General features: G+C 45.3%; 1 long non-coding RNA gene across 2 annotated transcripts; it reads left to right on the forward strand.

The window, feature by feature from the left end:
- Positions 1–2393: 2393 nt before the first annotated feature.
- On the forward strand, positions 2394–22580 carry LOC106634290 (uncharacterized). 2 transcript variants are annotated; one of them, XR_008622821.1, is made up of 3 exons: positions 2394–2577; positions 20248–20364; positions 21864–22580. It is a non-coding gene; the product is annotated as an uncharacterized LOC106634290 (long non-coding RNA). The 2 variants fall into 2 exon arrangements; XR_008622822.1 differs by lacking the exon at positions 2394–2577 and adding an exon at positions 16182–17739.
- Positions 22581–24160: the final 1580 nt, after the last annotated feature.

Raw genomic sequence — 24160 nt, forward strand, 5'->3', positions numbered from 1 at the left:
TGTGTCCCCTGAGACAGACTCAGACAGAAAACAAGCTGCAGCAGCGTCTCTGTGGATGGTGGGCCCAGGGATTCACAGCCTAATGAACTAGATCATGAAATCTCATTTGCGTGTTTGATAGCTCCTGCCATGCGCTCGGGTTCACTTAGGACGAAAAGAAAAGGGGGGCACTGGGAAAGGGCTCGTTTTTCGTGCTTTCAAAGAGTGGGAAGATTGATGGGGAGAGAGGTCCCAGGGGGCCTCCCAGGGAGGCAGACGTGGCCCAGTAAGCTGAGAGAGCTGGGAGGCCTGAGTCGTCACCAACAGCTGAATGGATGTCCTACACAAGCCCTGGCCAGCACGGCCGCCTGCATGGAGCAAGCCTTGCTGTTGACAATTCATAATTTAACTTACAAAGAAAGAAGCTATGCACATCCTCCTACCATCTCCCAGCAGGATGCTGTAGGAGGGTAGCCATGAGACCCCACAGAGCACCGCTTCTCAAACTATTGGTGATGAAGGACTAGTTGTTTCTTATTTTTTTGTTTTCCCAATCTGTCATGGACAAATCTTTGATAAAATACAACAAAAATAAATCACTGGAGAAAGAAACGAAAAGTAAAAAGTCCAAAGTTTTAGTATTTGGATTCAACAGATGTAAAATTACTCTGTCATATTGTTATAGAAGTTTCAGAATGCTTATTCTCAGTCTCGGTGCTATCTCGTCATTTATGGGTGACAAATTGTTCTTGAACCTGCCCTGGTCTGTAGACCACTCTTTAAATAGTGCTGTTGCAGAGGACTTCAGAACAGCTTTGTAGAGCCTCCTGCCCCCAATTAGTTATCCAGCCTGAGGGTTTGGAGGTGGGGATGAGACATCCCTAAAGAGAAGATCTCTGGGCAATGGATTTGGCAGGACAAGAATCCATGGCAACCTTTAGTTGAAACCAAAATTCTACAAATGTTGGTGCTTGTTACACTTTCATTCATGACAACTCCCTGAGGGACCCATATTGCATTTGGTCTTCCTTAAACGGGGAAACCAAGGCTCAGGGCCGTTCTGGGACTTATTCAAGTTCACAAGGAGCTTCCAAAGCCCAGGTCTTCCTCCTCATTTCCAATAACCTGTTCAACCAACTTCCTCGTTCTGATGGGAGGATGCCATTATCTACACAGGAGCCCCCTGAGGGAGATGTTCTCTTCTGCAAGGGCCCCTCTTCCTTGTGGTTGCTGACAGCTTCTGTGGGCATTGCTCAGATTCCTCCTAACACTCTTATCTGCCGTCCTCATTCCCTCTTTCATGAGGAATGGGATCCCAGTCCCTCCCAAAGGAAGGAGCTGAGCAAGATGCTAAATCACAAAACCTCTTCTTGTTGGCCACAGGAACCAGGAGATCCACCTCAGACATTTCCTCTCGCCCACTGTTGAATTGTACCTTCTGGAATTGAGAAGACATCCGGAACCATGGAGGTCTGGACCCTCTGAGCCCTTACTCCTGAACCCCTCTGTCTGAGCCTGTTTTCCTTATCACACTCAGAAGGGAAGGGGCTGTCCAACCCTGTTTCTCATCTAAGCCATCCACAAGCTCACGCTTGTAGACAGACCACCATCTCCCGGCCTGGCAGCTGTCAGCAACAGAAAAACCTGCTTTAGCCAGTTCCATCTTCGCCAGCAGATGTCACTACAGCCTGACCTCAGGTTACCCAAAATGAGTTCCTAATTTGGGTCGTGAAGCTCTAGGAGGACCACGGACAAACACGCACCCAGAAGAGAATCCTTTTGCCCTTTTTCTTTTCTTCTATGGGGCAAACTTACTGACTGCCAGTAAGATGTTTTTTATACCTCTGTTTCACCATCTGTAAAATGGACATTTCCAACATGTTCCCTATCTTCCCTACAGGGATGCTGTGGGATTCTGGAATGCCTACGATGTTCCAGAACTAATTGGTTCCCCTCCTCACAGGACCTCAGTTATTTCCTCAAACAGAGGATAAAATTAGAGCACCTTTATGATAATTGACTTGCCTCGCATTTGCCTTAACAGGTACCTGGAACCATCTCCACCTACTTCCGTTTCCATAGTAACAGAAGGGTCAAAAAAAACTAACAAAATAAGACACCTAAGAGGCATAAACAAAATATGCGATGGTGTGGGAGGCTGTAAAGTTTTTATTGCCACCTGTTTGGGAAGACCTGCATAATTCAGTCGTGCTCCTGGCATTTGTGAGCAAAGCAATCACCCCAAAGTTGTGGCAATAAAGCCTTTATGGCCCCCCATGCTGGCACGCCCGCTTTCTAGGTACAAAGCCCCAGTTTGATAAACTTCCGCTTCTCACATTTGCATAATGGAAACGGACTAGATTTTAAACCCAGGCTGTTGGGAGGCATAACTCGCAGCTCTCCTGGAAGTGAATCACGAGCTTTCCTGGGTGGAGGTAGCTGGAAGAGGCACCGAACCCCACCGATAAGACCGCAGGGCAGGGCAGGGGCACCAGAAAAGACCCTCCCCGCTCCCTTGGATGTAAGGCCGGGCCAGGTTTTGGTTGAAGGTCACATTGCTCCTGGGTCAGAGAACTATAACATCAAAGCGCCTTTATGGTAAGCACACTGGCAGAAAGAGCCTGTCTAGGGCAACTTTGGGGCAGAAAGGGTGGTTATAACCCAAGTATGTACGTGATGTTCTTTCCCCTCCGACCCTCCACCCCCATGCTGCTCTCTGGCACCCTCACATTTTCTGGTACCCCCTCCTTCAACCTGCCATCCATTGCCCACTATTCCCACAATTTTTTTGCAAAATGTGCACATTGCGGATGGGGGGAAGGGGTAGCAGTGGCTGCGCTTGGTGCCTCCCCCTCTCGGGAGATTACTGCAGCCCTGCCGGCGCTCAGTGGTAAAAGTTTGAACGTGTCTGCAGAGCTTAATCAAATGCTAATTCCGTGTGGTGAAAGAATTTGCTGGAATCTGCAAGGGAGCTCCTGGCAGCAAGAAAATGCGTTGATTCACTCCCAAATCTGCTTTGCCCAAGCCGGGTGCGATTTAGACTGTAAAGCTGCATTAAATCACAAAGTGCTGTGTGGATCACACAGCCATCCTTTGTGTCGTTAATGAAGGGAAAAACAGGGCTTTATTCTGAAGCTTTGTGTATAATCAGATGCCATGTTGTAAAGCTCTGGAAAACACACCAGAAATCATAATTGGGAGGAAATAAAAGGGTTAGTCCAAAACAGCATATGATTTAAATAAGAAGGAAAAAGAAACTGCCCCCAAGATTTGTGCGTTTCAAGAATCAACTTTTAATTCATTCGCAGGGAGATTACAGAAGGGGAGGAGCAGCCTTTAAAATAGTATGAAAAGCTAGTTTAGATGTAAATGAGAGATAATGGGCTTTCACCAGGAAATAAGCAATGGGGCCAAGTTTGTGCCCAGGGCTGGGGGATGGGGGTGACATCTTGGCCTGCAGGGCTCCGGAGCCCTCTAGCTCCAGGTGCCGCAGACAGCGTGGGGTTTGCGGCCTGTTAGGAGCAACGGGAGGATTTGGGGCACAGGGTCTGGTAACCAGCATTCGGAGGAAGAAAAAATGGTGTTGCCTGCCCGTGTTGGTTCCCAAGGGTCCTGGGGCTTGGCGGAGTTGGGGCTGGGGGAGGTCTTGATTGTTGCTTTAACACAGAAAATCTCCTTGGTGTGAACATTTTGAGGTCGGTAAGGAAAGGGGTTGGGGCTTTTACGCTTGTCTTACAGCTGGAGTTAAGGAGCGCTGCGCGGAGCCCTCCCCAGCCCTAATTCACTAATGATTTGCTTATTAGTTCAGATCAGGGAGCCAGCTTCTGGAGAGATGTGAATTGGCATTGATTTAATCCTCTTCCCAGCACGCGTTCCCGGCCCAGGGTGAGGCTGGGAAGGGAGAGGGGGGCTGCCAGCCCTTTCAAGAGCAAGTTGCTGCTTCTCCTGTCTGGCTTTGTCTGCTTTCCTTACCATCTGCTCTCAGGCAGAGAGGAGACATGGATGGAGGGGGCGAGCCCCAGAGTCCAAGCCCAGGCTCTAGATCTGGTTGACCCTAGTAATGCTGAGCTCAGTGGCCTCCTGGCAGGTACAGCATATAGATGAGATGCTGTGAAGGTCCCTCAGCTCTGGCATCTATCATTAGAGGGACTGGAGCCTCTGGAACATCTTAGTGGGGAGGAATTCTGCCCATAATGTATTTGGTGTCCTGTGAGCCAGGTGCTGTTTCATGTATGATGTCACCTGCCTCTCCGGTAGATACCATGATTATTCACACTTTACAAGGGAGGAAGCCGAGCCTCAGAAAGGTTAAGTAACCTGTCTAAGGTCACACAGGTAAAACATTGGAACCCAAGCTGTATAACTTAAGTCTTTGATCTTCACCACACATTATGTGGTTTAATCTGAGCTGCTTCTGCTTGAACATACCTTCTTGTTTGATTATCTCTTTATAAACTGCCATTGAGAACATTTTTCTCCATCCTTCTTCTAGCTAGATGATTTAATAATGGCCAGGGACTTAGTATTCTAGAGCATACTGCCCATGGTTCATCTTAGCAACTAAGTACCCTTTTCTGAGCAAAACAAGAAGTACAACCCAATGTTTGTTTTTTCCAACGTGATTGGCCCAATTCTAGTCCCAGCTCCGCAGCTTTGCTTGGGTGGTTCTCATGATCTACACTCCCCATCCTTTCCTTCTCCACCTATCTAAAGCCTACCAATACCCCCAAGACTTAATTTAATCCATTAGCACTCACTCTCACCTCTCCCACAGAGAGTTCTCTTTTCTAGACCACCATTGGGCACTTAACACACCTTCCTGCGCCTATCTTTCCATATGTATCTGTGCTTTTCTCCTTTGTCAGCCTGAGCTTTTAAGAATGGAAACTGAGTCTTCCACTTCCCTACATTTCTAATTCTACAGTGTCTTGAACATAGTGCTCCCTCAGAAAATACTTGCCTGTTAGCTGATTAATAAAACTTGGGACTTGACTTACGGTTTCTTTGGAAATCTCTGGTGCATATCTTTTCAATCCCTGTAAGCCTGGCTACTCCTCAACAGAGATCCATTACAGATCTCACTCAGTTTCTGAATGCTATTAAGGGTCCAAATAATGTTTGAGTTTCCAAGAAATCCCTGTAGTTGGCTTGTCCTCAAGTCAGTTCCAAAAGAATCCAACCAACATTTATTAAACTCCTACTGTGTGCCCAGGCACTGTGCTAGGCATGGAGGATATCAAAATTAATAAGATGTATAGGGTTTGTCTTTTCATCTGGAGTATGATTATATCCTGAACCAGCGAGCCATTGCATGGGGCTCCCCCAGTAATGGTAAGCTTTGTAAGAATTGGGATAATGCCCAGTTTTATTCACTATTCTATCTCTAGCACATTACACAGTAGAAGGCATGCTCAGTAAATGTATGTGGAATATGATTATGCAGAGAACTTTGCCATGTTATCTCACAGAATCTTTACCCCAACACAGTGAAATTCATATATTGATTTCCATTTCATTGACGAAAAAACAGATGCAGTGACTTTATATAAGTTTCTGGAGGTCATATGGTAGGGGAGAGGCGTGGACAGACCCATGTCTGTCTGGCTCCAAACTCATTTATCACATCCCTCACCCAGGACACCCAGGACTCCCTCCTGAGTCGGTAGAAGATGGGGCAGAAAGGTATGAACCAATTCTGGCAAAAGTGTAAGTTACCATCGACCCCTCAACACCCAATTCATAGACTAGCTTAAAAGAAATTGCTCAAAATGAGCCCACCTAGTCCTTGGTTTCTAAATACCATTTCCCATCAAAAGGAGGCAGCTTCCTCGGAGAAACAGATTAAAAGAGGCTGAAGAGACATGACGACTAAATGCAATATTGATCCTAGACTGGACTGTGGATCAGAAAAAGAACGTGCTACAAAGTACAGTATAGGAACTACTGACAAAATTTGTCTATGACCTATACATTAGATATTTTTCTATCGGTATAAATTCCTTGAATATAAAAATGGCCTTATGGTTATGTGGGAGAATGTCCATCTTCTTAGGCGAAATATATAGAGGTGAAGTGTCATGATGCCTGTAAATTACTTTCAAATGGTTCAGGAAAAAGATAGACAGCCAGATGTGTAAATATGGCACAATAATAATTCATGAATCAAGGCATGGGGCATATGGATGCTTGTATTATTTTTTCTACTGTCTGAAGGTTTAAAACTTTTCAAAATAAAAATTGAAAGAGGAGATAATTATGCAGAAATGGCCCTGAAAATGTTACCCACATCCACCAGAAAGGTCTGGAATGGAGACTGGGGGTCACAGTAAGTAGATAGCTGCTGAGAAAATGGGTACATTAGCTGATGTCCATTCTTACAAGAAGACTTTCAAGAAGCTTTTGTGGAAACAGACCGTTTTTTATAGGGTTTTTAAATGCGAAAGCAAATTAACTACTACATGCCATTAAATACAGAGCTATACCTGTGAAAACCCTTGAGTGGTAACCCAGGAGGAGGCAGAAGCAGGTTTGAGGTATCCCACCTCCACTTCAGAGACTAAAACCTGGGCCACTTATTACCTAAGGTAACACCTAAATGTCAAAAGGCAAGGACGGAGCCAGAGAGCAAAGCTTGCCTGTGAATACAAATGGGAACAGGCTTTCAAAATAAAGCTGAGGTTCAGGTTCCAATACTCCAAATGCCAATCAAAAGACTCATTTATTTTTTAAATATGTGGGTGAGAGTTGAGAATTACATCTGAAAGGCCACTATCCTGGAATAAGCATAGAATCATCCTGTAGATTTCTGAATATGCTTGTCTGCCTCAGCTTTGGCTTAGTGAGTTGGGCTGTGTGTGTGTGTGTGTGTGTGTGTGTGTGTGTGTGTGTGTGTTTTAGAATAACATGAGGAGGAGGCATTGCTAATTGAAGTTTTCATAAACGAGCATCTATTTGTGATTTTTTTTTTCCAAAATAAAAATTGGGGTGAAAGAAAAAAGAAATGCTCAGACCTGGCCCTGAAAATATCTATCAAAAGTGGATCTAGGGAGTGGAGATAGAATATTTGTAATTAAACCCTTGAGTGGTAATTACAAGGTGGCTGGGCGCGCTGGCTCACTCCTGTAATCCCAGCACTTTGGGAGGCCAAGGCGGGTGGATCATGAGGTCAGGAGATGGAGACCATCCTGGCCAACATGGTGAAACCCTGTCTCTACTAAAAATACAAAAACTTAGCTGGGCCTGGTGGCATGTGCCTGGAATCCCAGCTACTCAGGAGGCTGAGGCATGAGAATCACTTGAACCCAGGAGGTGGAGGTTGCAGTGAGTCGAGATCGTGCCACTGCACTCCAGCCTGGCGATAGAGGGAAAGTCCGTCTCAAAAAGAACAACAAAAAAAAGAGGTTGGGGGGATGAATTTTAGGTCTAAAATTTTGCCATAAGTGGAACAATCATTGATGACAGTGATGAACTTTTATGTCAACACTTTGAGGAAGGGGTCAAACCCAGAAGGCTTTCTGGAGACAGCCTCCCTGCTAATAAAAGTTAGGATGCTTTGGTTTAAGAAGTCTCTGATTTCTGTTAGTGAAGTTCTGGTGATGCCTTTAGTAGCTAGTGGCAGAATTTCCTCCTAACACCCGGCAGTTGAGGGGTGGTCTCTAACTAGGGCAGCTTACAAAGCAGATGACCTTGTTCTCAAGTGGGTGAGTTCAGCTCACTGCCAAGGAAAACTCTCACTGTCACCATGATCACCCTGCTATACCAAATAGCCACTCTAAAAGCCAGTTATGGGTAGAAGTCCTGCTCAGGGCTCAGGAGAGCAAAGCCTCTCTCCTTCCTGGCTGGGGGACATTTTGTTTCTCTCGAGGAGAAACTCAGAACAAAGGCAAGAACAGAGCTGAAGAGAACCAGGGGCAGACCCTGCCAACAGAAGATAGTTTCATTAAAAAAAAAAATAGGGACAGCCTTGTTCTTTGCTATAGGCCATGGTTATTGCTGTTTGGGTTTTGCTTTTGCTTGTGGGAGGTAGATTATTGCAGAGAACAGAATAATTCAACCTTCTGCTCTGCCTTTGAAAAGTTCTTATAGAGAAGTGTCCCCGGGCTGAAATAAAAAATGAGTCCCAGCAGGCCGGGCGCGCGGTGGCTCACGCCTGTAAGCCCAGCACTTTGGGAGGCCGAGGCGGGCGGATCACCTAAAGTTGGGAGTTCGAGACCAGCCTGACCATCATGGAGAAACCCCGTCTCTACTAAACATACAAAATTAGCTGGGCGTGATGGCACATGCCTGTATTCCCAGCTACTTGGGAAGGGTGAAGCAGGAGAATCACTTGAACCTGGGAGGCAGAGGTTGTGGTGAGCCGAGATCGCACCACTGCACTCCAGCCTGGGCAACAAGAGCGCAACTCCATCTCGGGGGGGAAAAAGGGTCCCAGCCCTGAATGACATTGAGTCTTTGGAATGTATTTAGATTGCCTTTTTGGTAAGTTCCTTTCTCTAATTTTGTAAACGTGCCATGTGCATTCAAAAAGAATATGTAATCTGTTGGTTGAATGTCAGATTCTATTCATATCCGCTAGTTAAAGTTTATTAATTGTGTGGTGCAAATCTTCAATAGCTTTATTTTTTGTCTCCTTTATTCATCAGTTTCAGAGGCAGGAATCTTAACTTCTCCACCTACACTTCCTGGTTTATCTATTTTATTCTCTAGTTCTGCCCATTGTTGTTTTAAATACTTGAGGTTGTGTTGATAATTGTATAGAATGTAAATTCTAATGAAGATAAGTATTTCTGTCTGTTTTGGTCTCTGCTATCTCCTTCAAACCTAGAGCAATGCCTAGAATATTATAGGCATTCAATATATTTTACTGGCCGGGTGCAGTGGCTCACGCCTGTAATCCCAGCACTTTGGAGGCTGAGGCAGGCAAATCCCTTGAGCTCAAAAGTTGGAGACCAGCCTGGGCAACATGGCAAAACCCCATCTCTACAAAAAATACAACAAAAAGAAATTAGCTGGGTGTGGTGGTGCACACCTGTAGTCCCAGCTCCTCAGGAGGCTGAGGTGGGAGAATGGCTTGAGCCCAGGAGGCATAGGTTGCAGTGAGCTGAGATGGCGCCACCGCACTCCAACCTGGGTGACAGAGTGAGTCTCTGTCTCAAATATATCTACATGAATAAATGTGCTTTCATAATTGTTATATATTCTAGAACTATTATTCCTTTTCTCCGTATGTATGATTCCCCTTTGTCCTTTATGATATCTGTAGTTTTTAATGCTGTTTTGTCTGATATGAAAATTGCTGCCCCAGCTTTATTTAATTTATATTTCCTGATATATCTTTTTCCATTCATTTAATTTCAGCTATTCTGTATTCCTTAGTTTTAAGAATACAAAATAGATCAAGGACATGGTGGTTCATGCCTGTAATCCCAGCAATTTTGAGAGGCCTAGGTAGGAGGATTCCTTGAGCCCAGGAGTTTGAGATCAGTATAGACAATGTAGCGAGACCCCATCTCTACAAAAAAATATTAGCCAGATGTGGTGGTGTGTGCCTGTAGACACAGCTACTTGGGAAGCTGAGGTGGGAGGATAACTTGAGCCTAGGAAGTACAGTGAGCCTTTGAGGGTACAGTGAGCCGTGATTGCACCATTGCACTCCAGCCTGCCCAACAGAGCAAAAAATAATAATAATATAAAATAGCTGAAAGTAGACAATAGCAGTCTGGGTCCTGATAGGTGAGTTTGGCTCACTTATATTTGTTGTAACTACCATTAGGAATTCATTTTGCCATCTTATTTCCCATGTTCTACTAACTGTAATTTCTTTTTGTTTTCTTTTTTTCAGACTATTGACAATATCAAATGTCTCTCTGCTAGTTTATAAGCTACAAATTCTAAGTTTATTCTTCTGGTGATTACCTATACCGTCAATCAATTTGTTAAACTTATCAATACCTATACTGTGGCAGCTCGTATTTTCCAAAGATGGTCCCAGCAATATCCCCCGTGTCAATACTATTCTATGTCCCACAATCGTATTCTACAATGGCATATTGACACTCCTCCCATCCAGACAGAGTTAGGGGTGGAGGGTCTATATCCTCTGCCTTAACTCTGGGCAGACTTGTGATTTGAGTGTAACTTGAATGCATTGTAAGTGACACTCAATGACTTCCAAGGCTAGGTCCAAAAAGGCGACACAACTTCTACCTTGCTTGTTGGATCATTGGTGCTGGAGCCCTGAACCACCATTTTTAAAGTCCAACTATCCTGAGGCTGCCATGCTATAAATAGCCCAAATAGCCCACGTAGAGAGGCCAATTAGAGAGGCCCTGAGACCGTGTGAAGAGAGAAGAATGCCCAACCAGCCCTCAGTTGCTACAGTTGCCTGTTGTTTCAGCTCGACAACAACAGGCGGCTGTAGCAATGGGGGGCTGGATGGGCATCTCAATGTGCTTCTCCCACATTGCTTCAGACACAGTCTAATTGTAACCACATGAGAGACTCCAAGCCAGAACCACTCAGTTAAGCCTTTCCAGAATTCCTGACCCACAGAAATCATGAGAGATAATAAAATGATTGTGGTTATTTTAAGCCACTAAATTTTAGAGTAATTTTTATATGGACATAACAACTGAAATAGATACATTTGCCTTAGAACAAGAAAAGTACTATATAGCATGTTCTAGCATCCTTCTCGTTTCTACCCACACTGCTACTGTGTTGATGTCCCTAGAATTTTGCTCTGGATTGATATGAATGTACTTGGTAGAATGGTGTCTGTTACCTTTTTGTTTATTTACTTATCTTTTAGCAACAGGGTGTCACTCTGTCACCCAGGTTGGAGTGCAGTGGCAAGATTATACCTTACTGCAACCTCAAACTCCTGAGCTCAAGCAATCCTCCCACCTCAGCCTCCTGAGTAGCTGGGACCACAGGCACAGGCCACCACGCCAGGCTAGTTTTTTGTTATTTTGTTTTGTTTTGTTGTTTGTAGAGACAAGGTCTCCCTATGTTGCCCAAGCTGATCTTGAACTCCTGAGCTCAAGCAATCCTCCTGCCTCAGTCTCCCAAAGTGCTGGGATTACAGGCATAAGCCCCCACTCCCAGCTCACTTTTACCTTTTTATAGAGCAATATGCATACTAAGTTATGAAATCTATCCTGCTGAGGATTCTGAATCTATGTATCATAAATTCTGAAAAATTCCTAGCTATTATGTCATTGAACATTTCTTCTCCCACATTGTCTTTATGCTTTCCCGCTGGAACTCCAATTAGTTATATATGAGAATTTTTTATTCTATTCTCCATATCCTTTCACCTCCCTTTTCTTTGTTTCTCTGTGCTGCATTCTGGGTAATTCTTTGACATCACTCTCTGGTTCAATAATTTCTGTTTAACTTATATACTGAGATTTTTTATTTCAATGACTGTGTGTGTGTGTGTGTGTGTGTGTGTTTTGTTTTTTGAGGTTTCTTTTTTTGTTTTGTTTTGTTTTGAGACAGAGTCTTGCTCTGCTGCCCAGCTTGAAGTGTAGTGGTGCAATCACATCTCATTGCAGCCTCAAGCTCCTGGGCTCAAGCTGTCCTCTTGCCTCAGCTTTCTAAGTAGCTAGGACTACAGACTCACACTACCACACTCAGCTAATTTATTTATTTATTTATTTATTTATTGTAGAGACAGGGTCTTGCTATGTTGCCCACACTTGTCTCAAACTTCTGGCTTCAAGCAGTCTTCCCATCTCAGCTTCCCAACACTCCAGGAATATAGGTGTGAGCCACCATGCCCAACCTCAGTGACTATATTTTTTTATTTCTAGAAGTTCAATTTAGTTTCTTTTAAAAATATACATGCATGTTCCTTTTCACAGTGTCTGTTTTTTCCTTTATGTTTTCATTGTTTAAAAACATAAGCTTTTAATCATCTTAAACATGCTAATTATGGGCCAGGCATGGTGGCTCACACCTATAATCCCAACACTCTGGGAAGCCAAGGCGGGTGGATTGCTTGAGCCCAGGATTTCAAGACCAACCTGGGCAACAAAGGGAGACCCCCATCTCTACAAAAAAAAATTTTTTTAATGAGGCAGGAGGATTGCTTGAGCTGGGGGAGTCGAGCCTGCAGTGAGCCATGATTGAGCCACTGCACTCCACCCTGGGTGACAGTGAGCCCCTGCCTCAAAAAAAAAAAAAAAAAAGCAAATTTTATGGTCTCTAATAGATTGTTTCATTATCTGAAGTTCTTGAGTGTCTAATCCTGTTGTCTCTTGCTCATAGTGAAATCTTTTTTCAACTGTTTTATATTTTTGAATTGTGAGCTCATCATAAACATGGCTTTATGTGTAGGAATTTTGTGAGGCCTGATTAATGGGGTCTCCTTCTGTGAAGTTTTGTTTTTGTTTTTGCCAAGCTGTCCAGAGGTTTCACTATCATTTTTATAATGATTTATGGCTGGGCACGGTGGCTCACACCTGTAATCCCAGCACTTTGGGAGGCCGAGGCGGGTGGATCACGAGGTCAGGAGTTCAAGACCAGCCTGGCCAAGATGGTGAAACCCTGTCTCTACTAAAAATACAAAAATTAGCTTGGCATGGTGGTGGGTGCCTGTAATCCCAGCTACTCGGGAAGCTGAGGCAGAGAATTACTTGAACCCGGGAGGCAGAGGTTGCAGTGAGCCGAGATTGTGCCACTGCACTCCAGCCTGGGCGACAGAGCAAGACTCTGTCTCAAAAATAAATAAATAAATAAAATAAAATTTCTGAGCTTGGGGCTCCAGCACCACATAAGGAATATATATTTAATTCCAAACCCTCATAAGATATAGTTCAAAAATTTCTCAGGAGACATTTTTTTTTCCCACTTGGAGCCTAGACCATGACAGACAAACCCCTCTGGGTCAATGGGCAGATTTTTTTCTAATCTACCCTCACACAGAGGTTTCCACTTTTACAGAATGTATGTATCACATGTCCAACTTTTTTGCCTTACAGGGACCCAAAGCATCAACTCTTTGTCACCCCCCCACCCACCCCTCCCACGACCTCAAGTGGACATTAAATGGTCTAAGGACCTAGAGTACAGAATCATTGTCTCTCCCCATTTGTCCCCACCCTAAAACAGTCACATAATCATTCACAAGCTCACTGCCCTAGTTTTCAGTACCTTTTTCATTCACAGCCCCTGTCAATTTCCTGTGTGCTCATCTATTCATTCAAATAAATATTCGTTTATTTCTAGATAACTGAGGAAAATGGGTTTTCAGGTTATCTTGATCACAGTATTTCCAGAACTAGAAGCAAAAATGTATTTATATAAGCAAATATGAAATCCACCAGTTTCTGAGATTTCTGGCCGTGATACTGATATTCTTTACTTAAGTATCTCTGACAGATAAATGTACTGGTTTACATTTGTGCACATATTTTTAAACATTGCAATGATAAGGGCTAGCCACTGCCCTAAGTTTCACTATATGCGATAGTAAAACTCCTGGCAGAATGTTTGGCCTGCTGAATGGAATTGTTCCTTCATAATTAGAACTCTGTCTTAGTATCTCTTCTGTTGGTCTCTACCTAAAAATACTCTTGCCTTTATATTTCAGTAGTACTATTAAGTCATTAACCAGAGAGGTAATTCTGAGTATGAGAAAAACATATATGGGCTTTGGATTCAGGAAGACATGGCTCTGTTTTGCTTCCCAGCTGGGTGTCCTTGGGCAATTAGTTCTATCTGAGCCTCAATTTCCCCATCTGTAAACTGAGGATGATGATACCTATTTTAACTGTATATTAGTCAGGGTTCTGCAGAAAGACAGAACCAAAAGGATACATAGATAGATAGACAGACAGATAGATACGTAGATAGATGGATAGATAGATAGATAGATAGATAGATAGATAGATAAGAAGATATTTATTAGGGGAATTGGCTCACACAATTATGGAGGAAGCAAAATCCCATGATAGGCCATCTGCAAGCTGGAGAACAAGGGAGGCTAGTAACATGGCTCAGTCCAAGTCCAAAGGCCTCAGAACTAGGGAAGCTGATGGTATAACTCTCAGTCCAAGGCCTAAGGCCTGAATAGGGGAGGCCACTGGTGCAAGTCCTGGGGTCCAAAGGTCAGAGAGCCTGGAGTTCTTATGTCCAAGGGTAGAAGAAGAAGGGTGTTTCCAATTCCAGGAGAGAGACGGGACAAATTCACCTTTCCTCTACCTTTTTATTCCATCTGGGTCCCCAGCTGATTGGATGGTGCCTGTCCATGTTGAGGACAGATCTTTCCCACTCAGTTCACCATTCACATGCCCATCTCCTCCAGAAACACCCTCATAGAAACACTCAAAAATAATGCCTTACCAGCTTTGTAAGTATCTCTGAAAGTAGTTAGGTTGACACCAAAAATTAACCATCACAAAAGGGTTGAGGTTAGAATTAGAAAGATAATGTCTATAAAGTACCCTTCAAGAAATAGGTTCTTCAAGTATTATTTAATCCACTTTTGAGTTCTTTTCTTTTAACTACATAAGTATGCCACTTTGACATCATCCACTATGACTAAGAGGGTATTCCTTCAATTATGAGTTCCTTTATCTCACTGATCACCACTTATTTCATTTTCTTAACATTAACAAAATTCCCCTTTTTATATGTTTTTGGTAATTTAAGGAGCAGTCGCGTTAACTTGAATTGCCTTAACAAAACCTCTATACCCAATAAATGTGCCTTCTTTCAGCCGTAAAGTTGATCATGGCTTTATCCGCATGTTTGTTGCTGGGATGATATAAGTAGGAAAGGCAAGTTCAGATGTAAGTATCTAGTTGGAAAATACCTGATTCAGAGGCTGTCAGAGCTGAAAGGGACCTTAGAAATCTCCAAAACGAGGAGTCTAAGGGACAGTGAAGAAAGCTGAACTTCCCAGGGTCACCCAACCACTGAGCAACAGAGCTGAGATCAAAAGCCAGACTTTCTGATGCCAGGAGCAGGGCTCTAACTGGAGTCATTTTCATGACCAAATGACAGAATTTGCAACTAACCTTTCGGTTGGATCATTTTGTCATCTGGAAGCAAGCCAGATCATCATTGTTAATAATTCCCCTTCCACTTTGTTTCAGTGGCTCTTTAAACCTATCAATTGTAGTTTTCCAGGGAGCCTTATGACTCAGCGTACACAGTGGAGTTGAATAACTGTGTGCTCAATGAAATAATGAAGAACTATCTGACATTATGTGCCATGAATTCTAAGCCTGAATAGAACCCTTTTACATTCTGGATTTCTGTTAGAAGTGGTCCTTATTATTCTTCTGGCATTGCTATTTGTATATGTTTTTAATATTTTCCCCACTCAATAACTGAAAACATGCCATCCTTTCATTCCTGGGTGGTTAATCCCTCTCAGACACAGGAAATTGGCAACCTTTCCATGATGAGTGCTCATCTCCAGACTGTACTCTAAGTGGTGACCACCCAACTGAGTGATGAATGCCATTTGTCAACAAGGAAACAGGCTGGGGCAGGGGTGAAAGGGGAGGCTCAGTGGAGATCCATTACTTCTATGAGAAAATTCAAATGTTTTATCTTACCAACAGTGGGTCGGGAATGTGCTGGATCTAGAAAGAGATGTATAGTCTCCTGGAGCTCAGCCAGATCCTGCAAGGGTCTTGAGCAGAATGGGAGGCTGAGGGTTAGTGAAAGCATGTGTCCTAGACTTTGGGAACAGCATCACTGTTACGGAACATGGCAGCAGGAAGGTACGAGGCCCATCAGCTCTGGTGATCTAGGTGGGCGGGGGTGGGCACCAACACTGATGCATCTTTGAGGTCTGACTGATGGGTTTGGTCTAGCCATTGTTTGGGGTGATGTCCTGAAATCAGGTGGACCTTCCTCTAAAGTGAAGGGCAGTGTGTCCTTCAAAGCTTGGAGCTGAAATGTGGGACCCCATAGGATTGGGCTGGGTCTGGCAGCTCACCATCAGACTATGTCATATGGAAATAGCTGTGCCATGGAGGTCCCTGGCACAAAATAAATTATTCTCTCCTTGAGCCTTGAACCTTGACCGTGTCCACTTGAGACTTTTGGGCCACAAAACTCAATCCATTCACAACAGCCCTAACCTGGAAGGTAATACAGAGAGCTAGTTATTCCACCAAAATTTGTGTCCCCCGCTTTGCATAGTATAGAGTTGTCATTGATACACAGTTGTGCAACCAGAGACTACATTTCCCAGCCATGTGACTAGTTCTCTCATCTATTGAATGAGAGAGAAAATGATGTTTATCACTCCCAGACTAAGGCGTTTAAGAAGTACACCTGCTTGCCTCATCTCTGTTCTCTCTTTCCTTTTCTTTTAGACTGGAAACTGTGGACACTCAAGTCCTAAGGCAGTGGTTCTCAGTGTGGTCCCTGGACCAGCAGTGTCTGCAACATCTGTTAATTCATTAGAAATGCACATTCTTACATCCCACTCCAGACTTACTAAATCAAACATTCTGGGGGTGGGGCCCAACAATCTGTTTTAACAAGCCCTCCAGGGGATTCCGTTGCTCACTAAAGTTTGAGAACTACTGTCGCTAGCTGATAGCAGAGCCACAAGAGAGAACTCTGAGTTCCTGAATCACCACATAGAAGACAGCCATATACCACCCAGAAAGATCTGCATCAGACTTTTCTATAAAATAGAAATAAAATTTGGTTGTGTTAAGACCCTGAAATTTGAGGGTTTATTTGTTGCAGCAGGCAAGATTAATACAGGCTGGAAGTCCAAACCTATCCCAAACACAATCGCAATATGGGGGGAGTGCTGAATATCACTGGACTCCTGACACTTAAGAGGGGGTACAGAAGTGTCTTAATATAGCTACAGTTAGTGGTGGCAACAGTGGGAATCGAAGATCAGAATGTAGAGGCCACAATGGTGGATCATGCTGCTCAAACTAGCAGGCCTCAAGCATCACCAGGAAGAGTAAGAGACATGGCTAATGCTGAATGTATGTATCTCCCTGGGATCCTCTGCCAGTCTCACACGAATGATTTTCACAGGAAACAAGACAGACGCCAAGGACCATCTGCCAATTGTCAGCTGACTATCCAGCGATATAACCACCGCTACTGGCAGACCAGGACAAGGTCCAGGAATTTTCCAGTGCCCATGAATCTACCAACACCTGGGTCTGAAACAGCTACTATCATGCTACGGGCCTCACTAGATTAGCTTCAGAAACACCTGCAAGAATGCAGGGCCTGGTAGGCAGAATTTTTAGATGACCCCCAGCTCCCAGTGACTCTTGCCTTTGTATAATCCCCTCTCCTCTGAGAACCTCTGAATATGATGAAATATCACTCCCATAATCATGTTACATTATATGGCAAAAGTGAGATCATCGTGGGTGGGCTTGACCTTATTATGTGAGCCCTGTAAAAGCCGAGAGTTTTCTCTGGCTACTGGCAGAAGAGGAAGGCAGAGTGACATGCTCCAGGAGGCCTAGAAGAAAGCAAGCAACCCTGTGGGCTGCCTATGGGGGCCACATGACAAGGAACTACGAGTGGCTTCTGGAAGCTGAAAGCAGTCCCCAGCCAATAGCTTTCCAGAAAATGGAGCCCCAGCCCTACAACCCCAAGGAGCTGAATTCTGCCAACAACCAGTGAGCTTGGAAGAGGGTCCCAAGCCTCAGATGAGAACCACAGCCCCAACAAACACCTTGATGTCGGCCCAATGAGACCTTGAGCAGAAAATCTGGTGACATCATGCCAGGACTTCAGATCTACAGAACTGTGAGATAATAAATTGGAGGTGTTTTAAGCATCTAAGTTGGTGGCAATTTGTTAAGCAGCAATGGAAAATTAATACACAGGATACCATGAGTCTGCCAGGGCAGCAGACACTGCCCATGCTTGGCTCTGACCCCCTCAGATCCCTTTGCTGACATCTGTGTGTCCTCCCCCATCTTCTGTGTGCTTTTAGTTCTAACAGCCCACACCTGCGATTCTCTTTAGCCAGCTGGCTTGGGGCTTCTAGAGCCGCTTTACCCAGTTTGTGCGGAGCTGGAAGTGCCTGGGAGTTTATGCTCCCCTAGGGAGACACTTAGTCAAAGAGCAAATGGCATGGGAGCATAAAATCCAGCTTCCCTGCCTCAAGTTGGGCTAAACTCAGAGGTATAACTCATGCTCCAGTGCTGCCCTGTGGGATCAGGTTAAGGCTGAGACTTGGCCCCAGATTGTGCCTTGCCTGGTTCCCTAGGCTTCCCTGCCCTGCTTCCCCAACCCCCTCACCAGTCTCCCCTGGGAGCCTCACCTAAGCAATCCTTTACCCCTTTCCCTCTCTGACCTCCCTCTCTCGGATGAAGGAAGAATCAGGTGAGATGATGTATGTGATGGCACTTTGGAACTGTCAAGTAGCCCCCCGTGTGAATTCCCTGATGTGCAGCTCTGCCTCTACCCTCCTCCTTAAATAGCAGTGTAGCAGAGTGAGGTGATTATCTGAGTGTCTGGTAATGGAGTTCCTTTCAGGGAGGAAATAGTCTTTGTTTAGGAAAATACCTTGAATGGGCAGGGGAGGCTCTAAAGGTATGCTTTAGAGGGAGACCACTAAATGAGGTCAATAAAATGCCTGTGCATAAGGAATGAACAGGAGAGGAGAGGAGAGGAGAGGTGGGCTGGTGGGAGAGGAAGCAGTCAACAGGCACCCATCCAGGAAGGTGGCTGGTGAGGAATGCACAGTGGTGTGGTGAAGGGAGAATACAGACCATCAGCCATCCTTGCTCTGCCAAGTTATCTTGCTTATGTGACTCTGATGTAAATCTCCACCCCAATCGGCATGAGCTCGAACCTCAGAAAGTCAACTGTATGCACAGTTGCCCTGTAGGAGCGGCTTTGAGGAAAATCAGGCTCCCGTTCTTGGCCATCCAGGAGCAGGGGAAGAGGACACCTAGATGTCATTCCAGGTTCTGGTGGTATATGCCAGCTGCTGACTGGCAGGCTACATCGGCAGCCCACAGGCCAAGTGTCAGTCTCAGCATGGCCTTACCTGAACTCACCATCTCTCCCTCCCAAGCCCCATCCCACTACAGGGACTCCAGTACTCCCACTGCCCATTCACAAACTGTGGCAGTTCGGGTTTCTCCCAAAGCAGATCGTGAAACAAGGACTTGGGTGCAGGTAGTTCATTTGGGAGGTGATCTCAGAGGAGGGGTTGGGCAGTGAGACTGGGAAAAGAGGCTAACCTGGAGAATGTGTGGGCAACTGGGCCTCTATCTTGCTGGAGGACCTCTGAAGAAGTACATAGAGCATACCTCAGAATTTCCCACCAGGCTGGGTGCAATGGCTCACGCCTGTAATCCCACCAACTTTGGGAGGCCAAGGCAGGAAGATCACTTGAGGCCAGGAGTTTGAGACCAGCCTGGGCAACATAGTGAGACCCTGTCTCTAAAAAAAAAAAAAAAAAAAAAAAAAAAAAAAAAAAAATTTTTAATTAGCCAGGCGTGGTGGTGCTTGCCTGTGGTCTCAGCTACTCCAGAGGCTGAGGTGGGAGAATCACTCGAGCCTCGGAGGTTGAGGCTGCAGTGAGCCGTTATTGCACCACCACTGCATTCCAGCCTGGGTGACAGAGTGAGACGCTGCCTAAAGGAAAAAAAAATAGAATTTCCAAGCCAAAGCATGGGAAGGTGGGGTTTTACCCATTGTCCCTCATAGGTTGATAATTGCTCTGGGGAGCGTTAAATCCCTGAAACTTTGAGATTGACCATTGCCTCTGCTGAGCAGCTCCCACAGTGCCAGAGAAAGCCCTCAGACAGAGCATCAGGGAGGCTTGGGCAGCCCAGGTGGGAAGCTGTCAGTGTGCAGGAGGGGCAGAGCTGCAGGTGAACTCAGAGATAGGCCACAGGCATGAAGGGTGGAGCACCAATGGCATCTGTAGAAAAGCCTCAAGCTCTGCCAGCTCCTCCTCACCCTTATCCCTCTCATTCCCTCTCTTCTACCTAACTCCTGGGCATCTGCTATCACTGCTCCTGCCTTCTCATTCTTAGCCACGGCTGAAGCTCAGTCCCTCATTCTCTCTCTCCTAGAAACAATAACTTTCTGTTATGGACTGAATTTTGTCCACTCTGCCCCCTAAAAGTCATATGCTGAAGCCCTGAGCCCCAGTGTGACTAGTTTGGAGATGGTGCCTTTAAGGAGGCAATTAGCGTTAACCGAGATCATAAGGGTGGGGCCCAAATTCAATAGGATTGGTGTCCTTATAAGAACAGGAAGAGATGCTAAAGCTCACTCTCTCTCTTCCCACAGGCACACAGCCATGTGAAGACACAGCAAGAAGGCAGCTGTCTACAAGCCAGGAAGAGAGGCCTCACCCTAAACCACCCCTGCCAGCATTTTCATCTTGGACTTCAAGCCTCCAGAACTGTGAGAGAATAAATATTTGTTCTTTAAACCACCTGTGGTATTTTGTTATGGCAGCTGACCAATACATTTATCTACTGATCACCCCACCTCTGATTTTACTCCCTCCCACTGTGATCAGAGTGATCTTTCTGAAAGGCAAACCCACCCTGTCTCTCCCTAGAGCAAACATTTTTGAGAGCTCCTCAGCACCTCCAAGATCAAACAGAGATCCTTGGCTGGGTGCGGTGGTTTATGCCTGTAATCCTAGCACTTTGGGAGGCTGAAGCTGGGGGACTGCTTGAGGCCAGGAGTTCAAGACCAACCTGGCCAACATAGCAAAACCCTGTCTCTAATTTAAAAAACTAACAACAGAGATCCTTGACATTGGCCCCAATGTCCTCCATGCCCTGTGCACTTATCCAACCTTGTTCTTAACATTTTCTGGCTTGCTCTCAGGATTCTGGCCACCTCAATCAAACACGCCATCTCTTTATTTATTTTAGCTTCCCAACTATGCCATCTCTCTGCCACTGCAATACTATTCCTGCCTCCTCAAATGCCTTTCTCCCCGCTGTCCCCTGACAAATCCCTGCTCCTCCATCAATGATTCCTGCCTCACCCTTGACTGCTGCAGCCAGAGTCAATTCCACCTCCCTGTTTGTCATGACCCCAACCTGGCTTCTAACTTCTTCTGTAGCACAGGCTTATATCAGGCTTGTCCTCTACCTGTCTGCCTGCTCCCCTGTGTATCCCAAGCATCAAGACCAGAGTCTGGGCCAAACACAGTGGCTCATGCCTGTAATCTCAGCACTTTGGGAGGCCCAGGTGGGAGGATCACTTGAGTCCAGGAATTTGAGGCTGCAGTGAGCCATGATCACACCACCACACTCTAGCCTGGGTGACACAGCAAGATCTTGTCTAAAAAAAAAAAAAAAAGTGTCTGACACATAGTAGATGCTCACATATTTACTAAATCAATAAGAGAAAGAAGGAATAAAGAATTATTATTTCATAGGTCACTGAGTATTACGATAGAAAGAAACATTAAAGATAATATGGTTCAAGTTCCGTATTTTACAGAAAAGAAAAATGTAGTGACTATCAACGCTCCACCCTTCCATTCTTCTGCTTTCCCGTTCTGGTGAAGATCAGCCTGAGTTCCCACTGCCAGGACTCATCTCTGCCTGGGGGCTTTCTCTGGCCCCTGGCACCTGCCCTGCCTATACTTGCAGCAGGCCAGAAATGCTAGGAATTAATGTCTGCTGCTGCTCCAGGAGCAGCCCGCAACCAGTGACTGACAGGTGTTGGTGTATGAATACCCCAGCTCCCTCACCCCTTCATCAAAATGTCACTGTGGCATATTCTGCACTGTCTTCCAAAGATCCCCAGCAGGACCGACCTCCAGTTTCCCACAGTAGAAACTAGTTTGATAATTCCTCCTTTATTAATTTCCTTATCTTCCCTGCCATCCTGGGATTACTTCCCAAATAAATTGCTTGCATTTGAATTCTTGTTTCCAGGTGTCTTCTAGAGAAACCCAAGCTAAGACAGAGACTAAAGGACAAGGAATATGACCAAGGTCACACTGCTGTTCAATGCCAAAGCTGGGTCTATGTGCTGACTCCTGACTCCTTCTGCCAACAGCTCATTCTACTGCCCAGCACAGAGAACTTTCATGGTAATCCCAGGCCCAGGTTTGCATGAGAGCCTTTCCCTGTGGATTCAAAGAAAGAGGCCCCCTCACCCTTAGTGAGGGGCTGGGCCAAGCCTGCAATGTGAGTGCCAGGACTAGGGCCCCTTTCTTTTCCTTCACCACTGTGCTTCATCCAATTACTGGGTCCTTGCATTAGCACTGCCCATCCCTGGGACATTACTTCTAAACCATTTCTCACCACCTCCCTTTGGAGCCCCAAACGTTCACCTCCCAATACAGACAATTCCAGCTGAAAGAGACTTTCTTTTGTGTGTTAGTTGGACTGGGCTACAATAACAAAATACAATATACTGAGTGGCTTATGAACAACAGAAATGTATTTCTCACCATTCTGGAGGCTGAGAAGTCTGAGATCAAGGCACAGGCATATTTGGTATCTGATGAAGACCCGCTCCCTGGTTCATAGACGGTGCCTTCTTGCTGTGTCCTCACATCAAGGAAGAGGACCCGGGACCTCCCTGAGGTTTCTAAGGGCACTGATCCATTCATGAGAGCTCCACCCTCAAGATCTACTGATCTTGAGTCCTCACCTCCTAATCCCATTCACCTTGGGGGTTGGGTTTCAACATATGAATTTTAGGGGGACACAAACATTCAGACCATAGCATTTGGAGAACCCCAAAATGTTCCAGCTTCACACCCAGCCCAGCCCTCGTCCCCACCCCTTTCCATTCAGGCTGAAGTGTATGGGAACACCGCACTGATTTCAATGAAGATGACAAATTCCAAGCCAAATACAATGAGTCTTATATTTGAAAGCTCATTTCAAGCCCCTAGAGCTCTGGGGAACTGGCAGTAAAAATCTTTCATTCATTCAGCATACACATACAACACAAAAAATACATAAACACAATGCCCATAGGCAACACACACACAACATACAATACACACAATGCAAATCTGGAATGCACACAACACCTAAATCCCACCAACACAACACACATACAATACAGGTAGTGCACATGACACATACAATGCATACAAATGTGACATATACAACATATAAACATAACATGCGCAACACACAGGGCACATGCAGCCCACAAAACAAACACAACACACTTATACCACCCACGTGTCCACATACACACACACCACTTCTTTTCTTCCTGTCCCTTGCCCACCTGGGCAGGAGGCAATGTCTGAAGCAAGCATGGCACCAGCTATGATCTCGTCAACACATGCGAACTGCAAAAGGGCCAGGCTGAAGACAAGGTTATTCCAGTTCATTTCTACTCAGCATTTTAACTGACTTTCTCCTTTCTTTCTCATGCCTTGGTATTAATTAGCCCCAGGATTTAAGTCTGATGCATTAGGCAAAAACAATTCTAAATGCTTTTGGAGAAACAAATTCCAAATTAGCTGTGGCTGAACATGCATCTATCTGAAAGGCAGGCAGCGTGAAAACCGACAGTGTAACAAACAGAAGAGAAGCCCCCTGAGAGGGAAGGCCAAAATCAGTGGTGTTTGTTGGCTGCCTGGTTCACAGCCTGGCCCAGGCACGAGCTGTGGGGCAGAAGCTCTTAGTCCACAGGAAGATGGGAAGGACCAAACAAGTTTTACATCCAGATTCCACATGAGAGAGAGTGACCGCAGTTCTCTCTCCTTTCCACATTCCTCTCCCTGGCTTTCTCTTGTCTTTGGAATAACACTGCCTAGAAGCCTAGAGAGACCAATTCTAAGGCTGCTAGAGGCAAAATCCATCTCCAATTTCTCCCCGCTCCAAGCGGTAATTTCCCTCCAGCTGCCTGTCCTCCTCTGCAGTCCACAGGGTGGAGGGCTGGGCTAGACCACTGCAGGGGCTGTGGAACACAGCTCAAGGGCCTAACACCTCACATCACGTTCTGTCTTTTCCCCTCAGTAAGACTTCCTTAAATGCAGGGATGTGGCACCTTGGTGGTTAGGGACACCAGACTTGCAAATGTTTTCTGTGTTCAGTTGCCTAACTGGTTGTATCAGCTGGAGTTTGACCAGGGAAGCAGAACCACTCTAAGTGCTCTAAAGAGTCAGGAGTTATCATAGACATCAACCCTGCCCCAGTGAGGGAGCTGCTTCAGCAGTCTAGGGAAGGCTGCTGCTTCTGTGCTTGGTGATGGCTCTCAA

Source organism: Pan paniscus, chromosome X (assembly GCF_029289425.2).
Source record: "Pan paniscus chromosome X, NHGRI_mPanPan1-v2.0_pri, whole genome shotgun sequence".
Lineage (NCBI taxonomy): Eukaryota > Metazoa > Chordata > Mammalia > Primates > Hominidae > Pan > Pan paniscus.